Source organism: Squalius cephalus (genome assembly GCF_949319135.1).
Source record: "Squalius cephalus genome assembly, chromosome: 1".
Lineage (NCBI taxonomy): Eukaryota > Metazoa > Chordata > Actinopteri > Cypriniformes > Leuciscidae > Squalius > Squalius cephalus.
The window spans coordinates 10,479,452-10,497,047 of record NC_137122.1 but is presented as its reverse complement, the minus strand read 5'-3'; the positions used below and the strand labels follow the sequence as shown (position 1 = coordinate 10,497,047).

The window sequence follows — 17,596 nt, the reverse complement described above, 5'->3', positions numbered from 1 at the left end:
TTTCAGAACTAAAATGTATCCTGATTCAAGTAAAAGTGAAAGTGGATGAAACAGATCTCTCTCTTTACTGACTTATAAGAGCCAGAGCATCTCAAGAGAAGAAGAGAAGAAAATAATGGTGTCAACAATAATCGATTCGGCGATGCATCGCAATGCGGGGCATGCACGATTCAGCATCGATGTGGCAAAGTGCCATAATCGATTATGTCACTGTTTTAGGGGTGTAATGGTACGCGTATTCGTACTAAACCGTTCGGTACAAGGCACGCATTTTCAAACCGAAAGGTTATTTCAAATGTAAGCGCGTCGCTAGCATGCTCATAATGTAGACGCTGGCGCGACCACAACATCAAATGGCAAACGCAATGTAAGCGGAACGAAACTGACCTACTCGTGACGGACTGTTTATCAGTTTGGACCAACGCAGCGCGAGCCGATCTTATACTACACAGCGCTAAGAGATCCAGTAAAGAAAGCATTTGAACTCGCCACTAAAGTAATAACCGCTGCGAGATCTAGTGAGAAACATTCACATTTCTCCGTTATTAACGGATCAAACAGCGCTGACATGGAAACCAGGAAGAAACATTGTGACATGAATGAACTATCCAGTGTCCACAGATCTGCAATATTCACCATGGATTTACTGTAGTAACACTAACTGCAACTTTGGAAGTTTGGCAGGAATAGTAGGCTATAATGCTTTCAAGTAACGTTATGTCGGAGAGTCAATTATTGCTCCATCATTGCTCAAAGAAAAAAAATGTCATACTTTATGATGTTAGTTCTAATAAAAAAAGAATAAAAAAAAAAATCAAGGAAATTTGCTGTATCGAAAACGTACCGAACCGTGACACAAGTGTATCGTATTGAACCGAACCATGAATTTTGTGAACCGTTACACCCTACACTGTTTATTTTCTGGCCTTGAGTTGGACAATAAAGTTGAAATTTAATTTCAAATGGTTCTCAAGCAGAGAGAAGAGAAACATTTCTCATTCAAAGCACTGAAAGCAGTGATTTATGCTTTCTTTTTCAGGTTTGAAAATGCCATATCCAATACCCTGTATACCATTCAATTTTATTTTATTTAATGACATTTATGTCAAAGATACAGGAGAGTGATAATACACACATAGCAGCCAATAAAATCTGTTGTTCAATATCTGACTGCTTGTATTGCCTCATGACTGATGAAAATTTTGCCTTGTTGTGTGCAGTAGAATTTTGATGCATCACAATGCATCGTAGAATCGAATTGAATCGAATCGTTACCTGGTGAATCGTAATCGAATCGAATCGTGAGGGCAGTGCCAATGCACACCCCTAGAAGAAAAGTGTCCAGTTTCAAAGATACATGAAAGTGTATGTTGTATTTGCATGGAAGAGTAGAAGTGGAAGATAAACTAGATGTTCTGATAAAAAACAACAAAGAACGAGTTATTAATATCAGAACAATTTCTCTCTCAAAAATGTTATGGTCTCTTCTTCAGAACCCTGAAATTCAAATGAGTTTTCCAGTGTGAATTTTCTGGTGGTCTTTCAGTTCATCTTCTGCCGTGTCTTTTCTGGTGTAATATTACGAATTAATCTTCTTCTTTGTGTGAATCGCCATGTTGGTGTTTCTTCAGGACTGAAGCCCAATGAAACTGTTTACCGCACTGATCAGAGTTAAATGATCTTTCTTCAGAATGAGAAGATGTGATTTCAGAGCGAAAGCCTGAGCCGCTTCTTCCCAGTGTGAACTCTCATGTGAATCTTCAGACTTGATTTACATTGAAGCGTTTTTTACACTGAGGGCAGGAGACAGATTCTTTGGCTTCTGTTTTTTTCTTTCTTGTTCACATCCATCAGGTCTAAAAGAAACATTAAATCATGTGAAATTTCAAATGAGAGACAAACGTAAAATGAAAAGTGAAGCTCAAAGTCAAGATCACGGAGTATAATAGTTATTTTAATCCCATCAAATCTGGCCAACAACTGCTATGCACGATTATGATCTATTTTAATGTCATGAAGATGATTTGTGTTATAAATCACTTGTTTGGTCATGAAACTCTAGATGATGCAGGCTTGACATATGATCTGTAAGAAATCCCATAGTTTCCTACACGACACAAGCTGATTGGCCTCTGAGCTTATTTGTTTGACGTTTGTTGTGAAAAGGCCGTCTGTCAACAAATTCTTATATTTTTGCAAGTGTTGTACTGAAGGAAAATCAAATTCATGCCTGTACAATAGAGAGCATAAAAGCGTCTGCCAGGGGCATAAATGTAAATGTCTCACATGGCAAAAGTTACTTTCAATGGACTATTTTACACAATTATCTTGCTAATCATGCTTAAGAGAGCAGCCAGAAAAATGGAGCGTAACAGGAAGAAAACAAAACTAAAGGTATTTCGGATTTCATGGAAGGAGAGCTCGATTACTTACATAGAGGCTTTAAAAGCTGCTAGATCTGCTTATTTTTCAAACCTATTAGAAGAAAATAAACATAATCATAGGTATTTATTTGAAACAGTGGCTAAACTAACGAAAAAGAAAGCCTAAACCCAAGAAGTTAATGACTTGATGAATTTCTTCACTTATAAGATTGATAATATCAGGGACAAAATTATAACTTTGCGACCAGTATCGCATCAGGAAGTGCATTTTAGTCTCCCTGAGGAAAAATTTGATTCATTTATTGCTATAGGAGAGGAAGAATTTTGCAAACTCGTTAATTTATCTAAATCGACAACATGTATGTTATACCCTATACCGACTAAGCTACTGAAAGAGATATTCCCAGAAGTCATAGATCCTCTTCTTAATATCATTAATTCATCTTTGTCTCTAGGATACGTACCAAAAACCTTTAAGCTGGCTATGATTAAACCACTAGTTAAAAAAACGCAACTTGATCATACAGAATTAGTCAATTACAGGCCTAACTCGAATCTGCTTTTTCTGTCAATTGAAAAGCAGTATCTTCACAACTGTGTTCCTTTCTTGAAAGAAATGATATCTGCAAGGATTTCCAGTCAGGATTTAGACCGTACCATAGTACTGAGACAGCTTTCTTTAGAGTCAAAAATGATTTACTCTTATCATCCGATCGTGGTTGTATCTCTCTCTATTAGTGTTACTCGATCTTAGTGCTGCGTTTGACACCATTGACCACAACATTCTTTTAAATAGACTAGAAAATTATGTTGGCATTAGTGGAATTGCACTAGCATGGTTTAAATCATACTTATCTGACTGTTATCAGTTTGTAGCAGTAAATAAAGAGATGTCTTATCGATCACAAGTTCAGTATGGCGTACCACAAGGCTCAGTACTAGGACCGCTGCTGTTCACTCTGTACATGCTACCATTAGGAGATATCATTAGGAAACATGGCATTAGCTTTCACTGTTATGCCGATGATACTCAGCTCTATATTTCTTCAAAACCTAACGAAACTTATCAATTCACAAAATTAACGGAATGCATAGCTGATATAAAAAATTGGATGACTTGTAATTTCCTACTTCTAAATTCTGAAAAAACAGAGATTCTAATTATTGGACAAAAAACTTGCTCACATAATAACCTAGAATACTGTCTAACACTTGATGGCTGCTCTGTTAAGTCTTCGTTGTCGGTTAGGAACCTGGGTGTGCTCTTTGATACCAATCTTTCAGTTGAAAGTCACGCGTCTACTATCTGTAAAACCGCATTTTTCCATCTTAAAAATATATCTAAATTACGCCATATGCGCTCACCAAAACTTTGGAACAGTCTTCCTAACATTGTCCGGGAAGCAGACACACTCTGACAGTTCAAAGCAAGATTAAAGACACATCTCTTTGACCTAGCATTCACATAATACATTATAGACTTCTATAATTCAATGTTAGGCTGCATAGATTAGGTCAGCTGGAACCGGGAACACTTCCCATAAATCCTGATGTACTCGTTACATTATAAGAAGAATGGCATCTATGCTAATTTTAGTGTCTTTGTTTATCCCGAGGTTTTCCCGCAGCCTGACAGATCCAGGCCATATCAAGATCTGATGAAGGACCTTCGCCTGGACCCGATGACAAACCAACTGCTGAAGTGCCAACTAGTCTCTCCCTATGGAGGATCCCTTTACCACTCTACAGATAAAGCGTTGTCGGAAAATTTGTTTCGCGTACCTACCCCGAAGTGATAAAATAAAATAAAATTCTGAATCAAAATTTATAAGGAAAGACCAGTACTTTGTTTAGGCTTGGTTTGTAGGGAATTACAACCCTGCACACATATATTCAAACGCACATAACTATTGAACCAATTCTAAATGCGCATGTGAACGCCATCAACGTTTATCACAGGTTCCCGTTTAAAGTCTTTGTAGAGAGAATGGTGTCATCTTAGCGGCCCCTAAATTAATAACAAATGATCGTTGCGACAGAAGCGAATCAATCAAAATTAACTTAAGCTGGAAAATAACTTTATTAAAGAACCGCTATAAAGCCAAAACAATATCTGTTACCATAAATTATACGTTTATCTCTGTTAAGCTGCTTTGAAACAATCTCCATTGTTAAAAGTGCCATATAAATGAAGATGACTTGACTTATTTTTTCCCCTAATGAGCTCAAGTATTGTGGGCATAGCAATTGTGCCGCAGCTGGTCGATTGGACTTGGTACCGTGTCTCTAGCGCCACTAGGCACCAAAATATGGCCGGGTGAGTTGTTGGAAAGATACAGATGAGTTGTTGGAGTGCCACTCCCCTGAGGTGAGCCCCCCAATATCTCGAGTTCCATAGGTCCTAGGGAGCTGAAACTCGGTACGTGTACTAAGGGTGTCACGATTCTCCAAATCCTCGATTCGATTACATTTTCGATTCTAAAGTCACGGTTCGATTTGATTCTCGATTTGTTTGATTGTAAAAAAAAATTGCATCACAATAAGTGTATTGTGATTGTCACTAACATTTTAGTAACTAAACTGAATTTTATTAGGTTTAGTGACAACATGTTACAATGTTTACATGGTAAAATTTCTGGTATTCAATCTCTGTTACCTTAAAGGAGAACTCCGGTCAATTTTAACATTGAGCTAATTTTTTTGTACATTTGGAGTGCTGTCAATACAGAGAACAACGACAAAAATCGGTGTTGCCTACACCGTGTTATCCTCTTTTTAAAATTTGCACCCTGTTGACTTAAATGGGGCCAGTTTTAAACCTGCTTTTAGCCTCTTAACATCCTTGATGTGTCATTACAAGTGCACAGCCAATGTGAGTGATTCCTTCAGCGTGAACACGGGTGAATCTGACTGCAGTAGATGTGAAAGATATGAATAAAAATTATGTTTATTCAGCCAGCGCTCATACCTCTATTTACATCCTGTTTTCGGTCGAAGTCCAAAGTAATCGATTGTCGAGTTCACGCGCGTGATCATAGGTACTAAATCGACAATCGATTACTTTGGACTTCGACAGAAAACAGGATGTAAATACAGGTATGAGCGCTGGCTGAATAAACATAATTTTTGTGTAACTTAAGTTTGGTAGCCTGTATTTTAGTTTGCTGATGAATGGCTGAAATGTCAATTTAGCAATGCTAGAATCGATGTGTGTGTGTGTGAATCCTAATGTTTTGTTGATGTTGCTATTTGTGCATGCAAAGCCAAACAAAAAAATATTGTGGTATTTTAATGGGTCACAGTAATCTACAGTAAATGCTCCCATAACAATTCCTCACCAGACTGCATTTACAATAACACAATCTCAGACCTGATGTGAGATTTAAACATAGCCTATGCTCACGTCCATATTGATCAATAAATGGCGATTTTTTGCATGGAAACCGTGCGCCCAATTTTCTGTAGTACGCTCGTTTTGTAAATGAGGGCAACTGTGTGAAAACATCTACCAAACGTGTCAATTTATAGCAGTAAATAAAATTTCTATGGACTAAGTGCACATGAAAAATAAAGCCTAAACCTTAACCCCCTGGGGTCGGCTATCGCGCCGGCGCGATAGGCTCGTTTTTTTCCGTATGAGTGCAAAAAATATATATATATATATATTAATTTTTATCTTATATGCTTGTGTTATACATCAATCGATCCTGTTTAGTGTGTATTTTTTTTGTGTATGCTCATAATAAAAACAAAGTGTTGTGCTTTTCGCCAAATAAAGAAAAATAAACATGATGCGAGTTCTGCCTACTCTCCGTCAGTGAAGTCAATTCTGAAACGCGTCCGTAAATGAACTGTAACTCAGCGAATGCTCAGTCAAACAGGCATACAGTCACACAGGCATGAAGCTTGAATTATCTTCTTTTAAATGAAGTAATTTTTATAAAAAACAAATATTCACAGTTTATGTAATATGTATGCAAAGAGAGAGATGTCAGTCGTTCTCATCTCAGCTAATTAAGTTTTAATGTGACTCCGCCTACGGAGACCGCGCTATTCAAACGCAAATGTGAGGCGATCCATACAAACCTGTGAAACGCCCAGATCCGCTGGATAAGGCCGGTGAAACACTGGATGCATGGCGTAAGCGTCTCAGCTGCGTGGCGTGTCCGTTTTTATTTCGGCTCCCATGTTAACAGTTTAGAGTTTGCACACTGCCTGTGTGAGACGCGCGTCTCAGGCGCGGCACGAGCCGCGTGGAAAACGCGTGCATGCTAGAAATAGAACCGACGCCTATTTTTCACGCGATACGCAAGCGTCTTGGAAGCGTTTCCATGCAAAATTGAATAGGAAAATCTGTTTATTTGTCATTTTGACACGAATACATATTAATAAATGTCCTTTTGATGTTTAAAAGTGTCTAGGTTTTGACATAAATGCAAATATAAATGTAATTTTACAAAATATGATCGATTTTCAAATACTGCTGTATTGAATGAACAGCTTTTAGCAAACTCTATTGCTATACTGAGATGAGGAATATATACTGTATGTGTTTTGTCAAAAATAAAGTCATCAACTAACTAATGAATCCTTTACTTTGAAATACGTATGATAAAATGTATACTTTAGTTTTGAAAGACGTTGACTAGTTTTGAAAAGATTATAAAGTATGTATGTGCATGCATATATATATATGTGTGTGTGTGTATATATGAAGAGTTCAGATGCAAAAGCCTCTAAATGCCATCTGAAATTTTCTTCTAGAATGATCATTTTTATGAAGCTTGTATATTTAAGTTAGCTATAGGTGACACACCTGAATGAATGGCTCATTAAGTATGCAAGGGCGTAGTCTCACCAGGTGTGAACTACTAAATATGCATGATGCTGTTGGAGCGTTTACGCCCCATCCGCATATTGGCTTTCCAAACTAAAAGTGTTTCACAAAACTAAAATCAATGTATCGTTTTATGTGAATGATTAGGCAGGATGATTTTCATATCATTTTGAAGAAAAAACACTAGGTGATGACATCCATTAGTCAAAAGTCTTATTGCCACATATTTAGTATGTGTTTTGTGGCCTTATTTCAGAAACTTTAATTTTTAGTTTTTTCGATAACCATGCATAAACATTATTCTCTCAAAAATTAAAACCCAAAAACACCCCAGACCCCAGAGGGTTAAAGTAACACTATGGAACTTTTCCTCTGCGGTCACCCTACAGGTTGGAAGCGGAATTGTCTCATTGGAACTACAGAAACACGACCCCATCTGGCAATCTTACATAGCGTGGTTATAGCAGATAAAGGACCGCAAAGCGGAGGCATAAGTGCCTTTCACCGTTACGACTTGATGAACCACTGAAACGATTTTGGAAAAATTATTTTAAAGGTCCAGTGTGTAACTTTTTTAGTAGTTCATTATCAAAATATGTGTTGACCGTTCACAAACGTGTCCTTCTTCATGAATATTTACCACCACCATCAATTCGAAGTATTCCTGTAGGCTTGAAATTTTACATTTATAAATGCATAAACGGTGGAAGATGCTCCATATTCATTCGCCATCTTGAAATACGTTAGCCGGTAAGGGACATACAGGATATACTGCCTACTGCTCTGCCTTTCACGTTTTCGCCTTTTGTGAAGGCTACCGTACCTGTAATACGTACTTTGAACTGCGTGGCGCGAGAGAGAGTTGATTGCGATATATTATCTCAACGCCAGATGGGAGAATTTCTTACACAGTACACCTTTAAGGTAAAAATTCTTCCTTAGTGTTGCTTTAATGTTGAAGCTGCTGCAGGAAAAGCACACAAGCCAAACTGACTTCAAGATTCCAGGTTTTGTTTCTCAGCACATAAAGATGAACTACTCACCGTGATTTTAGTCTGTGTTGATGTGGTTTCTCCACTGTATGGATCTTCATGTGTCGCTTCAAGTGAGTTTTAAATGAGAAACTCTTTCCACACTGATCACACGTGTGCGGCTTCTCTCTGCTGTGGATCCTCTCATGTTTTTTCAGATCGCCTGACAGAATGAATCTCTTGTCACAGTGTGAACACTTATAAGGTTTTTCTCCAGTGTGGATCCTCTCATGTGATTTCAGATTTGATGACTGACTGAATCTCTTGTCACAGTGTGAACACTTGTAAGGTTTTTCTCCAGTGTGAATTCTCTGGTGCTGTTTTAACTTGTTTGCTGAAATAAAAGTCTTCTCACACTCAAAGCACATGTACTCTCTCACACCAGTATGCATTTTCTGATGTGTATACAAAGATTGCCGCTGTGAAAAACTCTTTCCACACACAGAACATGAATGCGGCTTCTCCTTCGTATGAACTCTCAGGTGTGACTTCAGCTCTGATGCCCTAATAAATGTTTTGCCGCATTGATCACATGAGAACGGCTTCTCTCCGGTGTGGATCCTCATGTGTTCTTTTAGGTATGCTGATTTACTGCAACTCTTTCCACACTGATCACATGAGAATGGCTTCTCTCCTGTGTGGATTTTTGTGTGTCCTTTAAGGTATGCTGATTGGCTGAAACTCTTTCCACACTGATCACATGAGAACGGCTTCTCTCCGGTGTGGATCCTCATGTGAATCTCAAAACTAAATTTGCGTGTGAATCTCTTTCCACACTGATCACATGTGTACGGCTTCTCTCCGGTGTGGATCCTCAAGTGAACATTAAGGTGTGATAATTGACTGAAACTCTTCCCACATTGATGGCATACATGTGGCTTCTCTCCTGTATGAATTCTCATGTGAATCTTAAGAGATTGTTTGCATGTGTAACTCTTTCCACACTGAGTGCAGGTGAAATATTTCTTGTCTTTTCTTTTCTTAAAAAATGTCTGTTTAGTCTTTGAGCGACTCAAAGGTTTTCCTCCAGGTTTGACATGATGTTTCTCCTCTACTTCACTCAGTTCTTCACTCTCCTCGCTCTTTTCCATCAGGTCTAAAATCAAAGAGAAAAAATTATTTCATTTTTAGTACATCAAAACAATTCCAAGAGATATGAAGTGAATGGACATAACAGTGAACCATAATGTAGCAAAGTAAACAACTTCTATAAATATTACAATCATCTTTATGGCCTTTTATAAATTATACATCCCTGAAAATGTACATGAATGAGGTACAATGATCTTCAATTATTATTTTTAAAACATTATACACAAATACCATATTTCAGTCGTGAGAAATGTTAAATATATTTGATCAACAACAATTATCTAATGTAATATTAATACATAAAAAATTTACAAAAGTGTAATAATTTTGACACCAACATTTAGATTGATATTAAATTTATTAAACTAAAAACGTAATTATTATGGCCCGGTTACAATAAACCAGGGTTTCTCAAACTCGGACCACTGTCCTGCACAGTTTAGCTCCAGCCCTGATCAAACAAACCTGAGCAAGCTAATCAATGTCTTCAGGATCACTAGAAACTCACAGCTAGGTGTGTTTGATCAGGGTTGGAGCTAAACTGTGCAGGACAGTGGCCCTCCAGGACCGAGTTTGAGAAACCCTGCAATAAATGTTTCCTTCCACTGACATCCATTCTTACGCATGTGAATGTGGGACACCGGAAACACACCGTTGCAGTGTTTGCAACATGCTCAAAGTGTAGACTGACCACAGCTTTAACTGGTTTTAAACAAACAGTTTTTATTAGCATTATCTGTGTCCAACCTGTTTCACTCAACCCTGTTAACTTCTGGACTGATTTTCCTCTAAACAATTTATTAATTGTGACACCCAGGAAGTGACATCATCTGGGCCCCAGATTGGCCCGTTTTGGACAAAAATTGGGCTGGTTTGGGGTCAGTTCAGCAGTTTTCAAACATATAAATGTTATAGTCTAATTGTTTAATAAACAAAACTCTAGTGTGCATAGGGCTGGGCGATAATTCGATCTCGATACGGGATCGCGATAAAATTTTGAACGATTTCGATAATATGCTTGGGACATATTATTCGATATCACATGAAAAAGTAAGCGCAACAACAACAGTATCAGTCTGCCGGCTGCCATATGCCGGTAGGACACGCCCACTTCTCAGTGAGCAGCGTGGCTACAGTAAACAGAAGGAGACAGAGAAAAAATGAGCGAAACTGAAGTTGAGGACAGCGAAAATAATGCCGAACGTGAAGGCGACATCACTACATCACTCGAGACCGAAGACATTGTTGAAAAAAAAAGGTAACACGACGTCAATTGTGTGGATGTGGTTTGGATATGGCAAAAGCGACCAGGAGCAGGCGAAGCCGGTCTGCAAAATATGCCGGCGGTTGGTACCAGCCAGGACGGGGAATAAAACAAATCTTTTCCATCACCTGAGACGGCACCACCCCAGTAATTACTCAGAGTGTGACTCTGCGGGCTCAAGCTGGCACGACACCACACACACAGCCAAGCAAGACCACTACGTCGCCAGTTAGCATCGCTAGCGGGAGCGGCTCTGTTAAACAACAATCCAACCAGTTGTGCTTTGCAGCCATTGCCCCGTATGAAAAACAATCAAAGTGGAGCAAAAATATAACGAGCGCTAGTAATTATTGCCTCGCTAAAGATATGATGCCCCTGAGCACAGTGGAAAAAGACGGCTTCAGGAAACTGATCAAAGTGTTAGACCCCAGGTACAAGCTCCCTGGTAGAAAATACTTTTCTCAGACGGCGCTGCCACAGCTTTATGATGAATGCCGTCGTAAGCTGGAAATTCATCTGAAGGATGTAAAATACTTTGCCACTACCACCGATCTTTGGTCTAGCCGCACATCGGAGCCGTATATGAGTCTCACAATTCATTTCATTGACGAGGAGTGGGCTCTACACAGCAAATGTTTACAGACAGTGTACTTTCCAGAGGACCATACTGGGGAAATCATCAGCCAGGGGCTGGAGGATGCACTCAAATCCTGGGGCCTTAGGGAAGACCGACAGGTGTGCATCACAACAGACAATGGGGCAAACATTGTCAAGGCTGTTTCCCTCAAAGGCTGGTCTCGGCTGCAGTTCTTTGGTCATCGGCTGCACCTTGCCATTGGTAAGTTCATGATGATATATATATATTAAAAAAAGTTCATGATGATATCTATCAAAGGAAAGACTTATGCCAACATTAATTTTTCAGCTCTAATAATAGCTAAGTCAGTGTAATGATTCGTATTCTTATACACTGTTGCCCATAAAGTTGGAATAAAATGTATATTTTTTACCTCTTCTAATGAAATGATTGTGACAATGTGATTTATTTTTGATATAAGTATATATTCTCAAAACTGGTAACTGGGACTCAGTCAGTAGCCTATGTAATTATTGCACCTGGTCAAAGGTAATTACTGATGTGTATAAATTGGAATAAAAATAGGAATGTGTCTGAAAACAAAATTATTTCAACTTTAATGATAACAGTGTACATTCTACATGCCTCAATAAACCAATGTACAGGCTATCACTTGATAACAATTGATACTGATAGGTGATAATTCGATTATAACATTTTGCATTTAAGATATATTTAAATTAAGACTCAAGAGTTTATATTGAATCACTGTTCTCAACTTAAATTGAGGAAAAATATGTTTATGTGTGTATGTGTATATGTATATGAATATGTATATGTTCCACAGTCCAGTCTGAAATACTGCCAAACAGCGGACATACTGCTAGCGCGCGTTTTCATTTCTTCTTCGCTGCTCTAAAAACAGTGGTTGCTTGTGGCAACAGCACAACTTCTTGTGTTGCCACAAGCAACCACTGTTTAGAGCAGCGAAGAAGAATTGATCTCCGATTTGCCGCGTTAAGCAAAGCTAGCGTGCATAACTAGGTATTGTTTAAGAAATTGGTATCGGATAGGTACATGGGTACAAGTACTCGCCGATACCGATGCCAGAATTTTTATTGGTATCGGCGGTATTTCCGATACTGGTATCGGAACCGGAACAACCCTAGTGAAAACCTTGTGAAGACTTAAAGAAAACGTTTGACCTCTGTCATTGCCAACAAAGGGTATATAACAAAGTATTGAGATTAACTTTTGTTATTGACCAAATACTTATTTTCCACCATAATTTGCAAATAAATTCTTTAAAAATCAGACAATGTGATTTTCTGGATTTTTTTTCTCATTTTGTCTCTCAGAGTTGAGGTAAACCTATGATGAAAATTACAGGCCTCTCATCTTTATAACTGGGAGAACTTGCACAATTGGTGGCTGACTAAATACTTTTTGCCCAACTGTATATTAGGGGTGGAACGGTACATGTATTCGTATTGAACCGAAACGGTACGGGCGTCACGGTTAGGTGCATGAATATACACGGAGAATACATGGTATAAAAATAAATATAACTCATGTGCAAATTAATTTATGTAATGCGGAACTACTGTTAGATACGCGGGTTCTTTAGGGACACCTAATCTGTAGCTCCACCTTAGCTCTGAAGCTCTGTGGCATGAACAGGCTGCAATGTCAAGATTGCAATGCTGGAATATGTTGCGTGCGTGCGTGTGTGTGAGAGAGAGAGGCGCGGGCGCGATCGAACAGTGGAAACAAAAACATACTCCGTCATTTTGTTCATACAGGACATCATTCAAACTGCAATGTGTTTGCTTATATTTGTGCACACCCGCAATAAAACACAACATTGTGCTTTTGTCAAACTGTAACCTACAACTGTCACCCAACCAAAATCTCTCTCTCTCTCTCTCTCTCTCTCACACACACACACACAGTTTAAAAGCAAAAAATATTTATCCAACCCCATTTAAAAACAGTCTGTGGGTCCTATCTTTTGGACTTTCATCATATTGCATTGGTTTTCATTTCTTGTCCTCAAACAGAGCACTAATCTGTTTATTTTTAAGTTACACATTCTACATTGATTAAAAAATAAAATCAAATGTGTTTTTAATGGTAGTATTATTTTATACAGAAATAAATTATTTATAATTAAGATGAGAATATTTTTTTTTAAGGAAAACAAATATATTGATCTGAAAAATAGCTAATTAATTTTAAATTCATTCAGGTACAATTACCAAACATATCTCAAGGTCTTTTTGTCTTTTTATTAATTGAATTAATAAACTAATTATATAAAACTATTGTCAATGCACTACAAACAAACTGGTTCTATGCCTTTACTTTATTAATACAATGTATTTAAAAAAATACAAGGCTTAAGACATTTATTTTCCTTTGGAGGTACAGCCTGAGACATAGCCTACACAATAAAAAAAAAAAAAATGGCCTTCTGCATTTTTGTTTTGCTTTTCCCTCCATTGTACCTAACTCGTACCGAACCGTGACTTCTGTGTACCGTTCCACCCCTAATATATCATCATATTATAATAATACTAGTATATGTTGTATTTTTATAAATATAACAACTGTCTGAGATGCCTTAAGAGAATCCGGCCAGGGGAAGTTAGCTTCAGTGCCACTCACCATACACACATACACATACGCTGAGATCTTAACCTTTCAGTTGTTACTGGTTCGGCTATTTTAACATACAGCATGACTGAGAAATATGACAGAGAGTGAAAAGTGTGCCATCCAGCCCCACTCTCCCCTAACTGATGATGTTAGTCAAACAAATATTATATCTTAGACTGTTATTCAATCACATTGAAACTTAAAACTAAAACAAATTCTATAACCTTTAAGAGTACAAACATACCTTTAAAGAAGAGTAGTAACAGGCGAAATGAGCAAAACACACCGGAAGTCCTGCTCTCTCACTCCTGAATGGACAAACACACGCGCGAATGAAGAGATAGGCGTATCACGATTAAAAGCGCCACTTTCAACGAGAGATCGCTAATTACACGGATACACGTCATGAAGTATTTACCAACAAAGTTTTAACACGATTTACACTGTGATAATGTTACAAAGACACAGTAAATAGCAAATGTGTATGAGAGAGTGAAAGATCCCGTGCTTCCCGTCTGCTTTCACAGTGAAGCGCGAATGCTTAAAGGGGAAGAGAAAGCACTTCCTAACGGCAGTTTCACACCGCAAGCTTGAGCTCCGCGTCAGCCTCGCGAGAGTATTCACAGTGGAAGCGTTTACAGCCTCACTGCAGCAATAAGCGAGCATGTCTTTACAAAGGCACCTAGCAATTTGTTTTTAGGTCATTTATAAACTTGATAATCTTGAAAGTGTGTTGAGATGGGGAGGTGTACAACATTCAACAAAAAAGCTCCGATCTTGTCATTTCACCCTTATGGAACAAAAATATATGGGAATATATTGCAATTACATAATATATTTCCATATATGGGAAACGAGTGCTTATTTTTTCAATTTCGCCTACTGCAATATGATCATTTTACTGACTACGTTTCCTGCGGCGTCACTATGACGACCAGGTACTATTGTGGAGCTGAGTTGAGCTGGTACTGGGTTGAGCCGAGTCGAGTTGCGCTGGTCCTGGTAATGGAAAAGCGCCATACCATCACTGAGCAGCTCCTTTAGTGGCAGACTGATACACCCACGCTGTGTGAAGGAGAGATTTAGAAGATCTTTTCTTCCTGCGGCCGAGCACTGTTAAGCATTAAACAGAAACCACAACTCAGAGACTGGGTGGAAATCAATGCACAATGTCACTTTGCGTTGTTAATTTGTTTTTTATTTGTTTTTATCTGTTTTAAGTCTTAAGGAAAAGCACGCCATCTATGCATATATTCACTTGCACTGTTTTTATATTTGGTCACTTGTTTTATAGGTGTAAAAACATAGTCTTTTTTTAATTTTAGCATTGTATAATTTATTTTGAATTTTGATATTGTTAGTATTATGTTAATGTCACTTATTATTTTACTGTATTCCATGCTATCTACTTTCTGCTGTAAATGCTGAAATTTCTCACCTGTGAGACAAATAAAGGTTGATCTAATCTAATCTAATAACATTAACACAGTACAAGCATGTAAAAATATATTTAAAAAAATGTATAAACCTTGAAAACACCTTAAATGTAAAGTGTCTATTTTTCAATTTTTCACAATTGCTAAGACAATAGACTCCATTCCCTGAGCAAAATTCTCAATAGCCTAAACCAATTTGTTGAATAAATCACTCTTTCTGCAAGACCTTAAACAAGTTCAGGCGGTTCGACGCTGTTTGCAAATATCCTGCACTCTTTTTGCAAACCTCTAAACACATTCTCACTCGCTAAAACACATTTGACACTGTGATGCATTTGTGTCGTAAACTGTATTGTTTCAAATAGCTTTTGTGAAAACAAAATGACAACATATGGGAGAAATAATGTCCCATCGTCATTCAACGTAGAGATATATTTGTAAAAATGAAACAACATAGTTATTCTGACCTGCACTTTTATATAATTTATTAAAAACTTCTTGCTGACAAATGGGTAAAACCTAGTGGTTTGAAGGATAGTGGCAAAGAATAAGGATTTAAATTTACAATGAATGAGTATTTTGGGTCTGCACTATGATCTTTAAATACAGTCTTTGAATATGTCATCAAATAATTATTACTCTAAATATGCCTGAAAAGGTTTTGAGCAAATATTGTCTTTGATATACTAATTGAGGCATTTAAGCATTTATATCAATCTGTCTGTCTATTGTAAATCGACTGATGCTAATTCATAATTATAACATTATTTTGTTTCTTCATTAAAATAACGGCAGATATCCAGAAAAGTAGAAAAGAACTGCAAGAAAAACATATGAAAACATAAAGACAGAAATAAACGTATATAGTAGGCAACAAATCCCCTCAGTCTGCTGACAGCAATGAAATGAGCTTTAAGTGTCAATTTACAGTTGGCTGTTAGAAACACATTATTTGAATGAATGAATGAAATGAATGAATGAATGAATGAATGAAATCTTTATTTCGAACAATTAATAAAATAATAATAATAATAAAATTAAAAAAAGACAGCAATGCGTATGCAATATCCATACAAATAAATAAACAAGTTTTAGCATGATAATCAACCTGTTCGAAAAGGGATAGGTAGAAGCCCTAGGCTTATCAAGACCTACCCCCAGTAACTACACATACCAATTCACATTTAAACAAGAAAAATCAAACATAACGTTTTAAATAATAAAACAATTAAACATAAATTTAAATAATGCTTTATCTTAATATATATATATATATAAAAAAAACATAAACAAATACCATTTCAAGCTGTATTTACAACCATAATGAATTATCATTCACCCTCTCCACTTCTGTATTTATCAAAAATAAAACTTTTGTACCTTTTTTTAAATTGCAACATATTAACACTTTGTTTGATCGAACTGCTCAGACCATTCCACAAAATCACCCCACTAATCGAAATACACATACTTTTGAGTTTTGTCCGAGTCATATGTTGACTCAAATTTAAATCCCCTCTCAAGTTATAACCCCCAATCCTATCTGTAAATAACTGTTGTATGTTTCCAGGCAACTGTTTATTTATTGCTTTATAAATTAATTGAGCGGTCTTAAATTTAACAAGATCATTAAACTTTAGAGTGTGCAATTTTAAATATAGCAAATTAGTATGCTCATGATATCCTACCTTATTTACTATCCTAATTGCTCTTTTTTGTATTGTGCTTAATGTTTGTAAGGTGGTTTTGTAGGTGTTGCCCCATACTTCAACACAATAATTTAAATAAGGCAACACAAGTGAACAATACAAAATAAAAAGTGCTTTTTTACTCAATACATGCCTTGCTTTCCCCATTACTCCAATACTCTGCGCTACTTTTGTTCTAACATATTTGATATGTGGTTTCCAACAAATTTTATGATCAAGAATCACACCCAAAAATTTATTTTCATACACTCTTTCTATTTCAACATTATTAATCATAACTTTTACTTGTGTGTCGGTTTTACGATTACCAAACAGCATAAATTTGGTTTTATCTAGATTTAATGATAATTTATTTAAGTCAAACCATATTTTTAACTTATTAATTTCTGATGTGACCACCTCCAAAAGCTGATTTAGATTTTCCCCTGAACAGAATATATTAGTATCATCAGCAAAAATCACAAATTTTAAGAGGTTAGTCACCCTACATATGTCATTTATGTACATAATAAATAATTTTGGACCCAATATTGACCCCTGTGGTACTCCACAGGTGATACCCAAGCACTCCGATCTGTAATCCCCCATTTGAACAAATTGTAGTCTGT

The 17,596-nt window shown here is 37.0% G+C and overlaps 2 protein-coding genes across 2 annotated transcripts in view; one reads left to right on the top strand and one right to left on the bottom strand.

Annotated features, from left to right (window-relative positions):
* LOC307163122 (uncharacterized protein) overlaps positions 1-14,330 on the bottom strand; it is a 46,210-nt gene extending 31,880 nt beyond the window's left edge. Inside the window, exon 1 of the mRNA XM_079879012.1 lies at positions 14,088-14,330. The gene's annotated coding sequence lies outside the window, so the exon portion shown is untranslated. The remainder of the gene's footprint in view (positions 1-14,087) is intronic.
* LOC307163360 (uncharacterized protein) overlaps positions 1-17,596 on the top strand; it is a 77,965-nt gene that overhangs the window by 46,053 nt on the left and 14,316 nt on the right. The window lies entirely within an intron of this gene.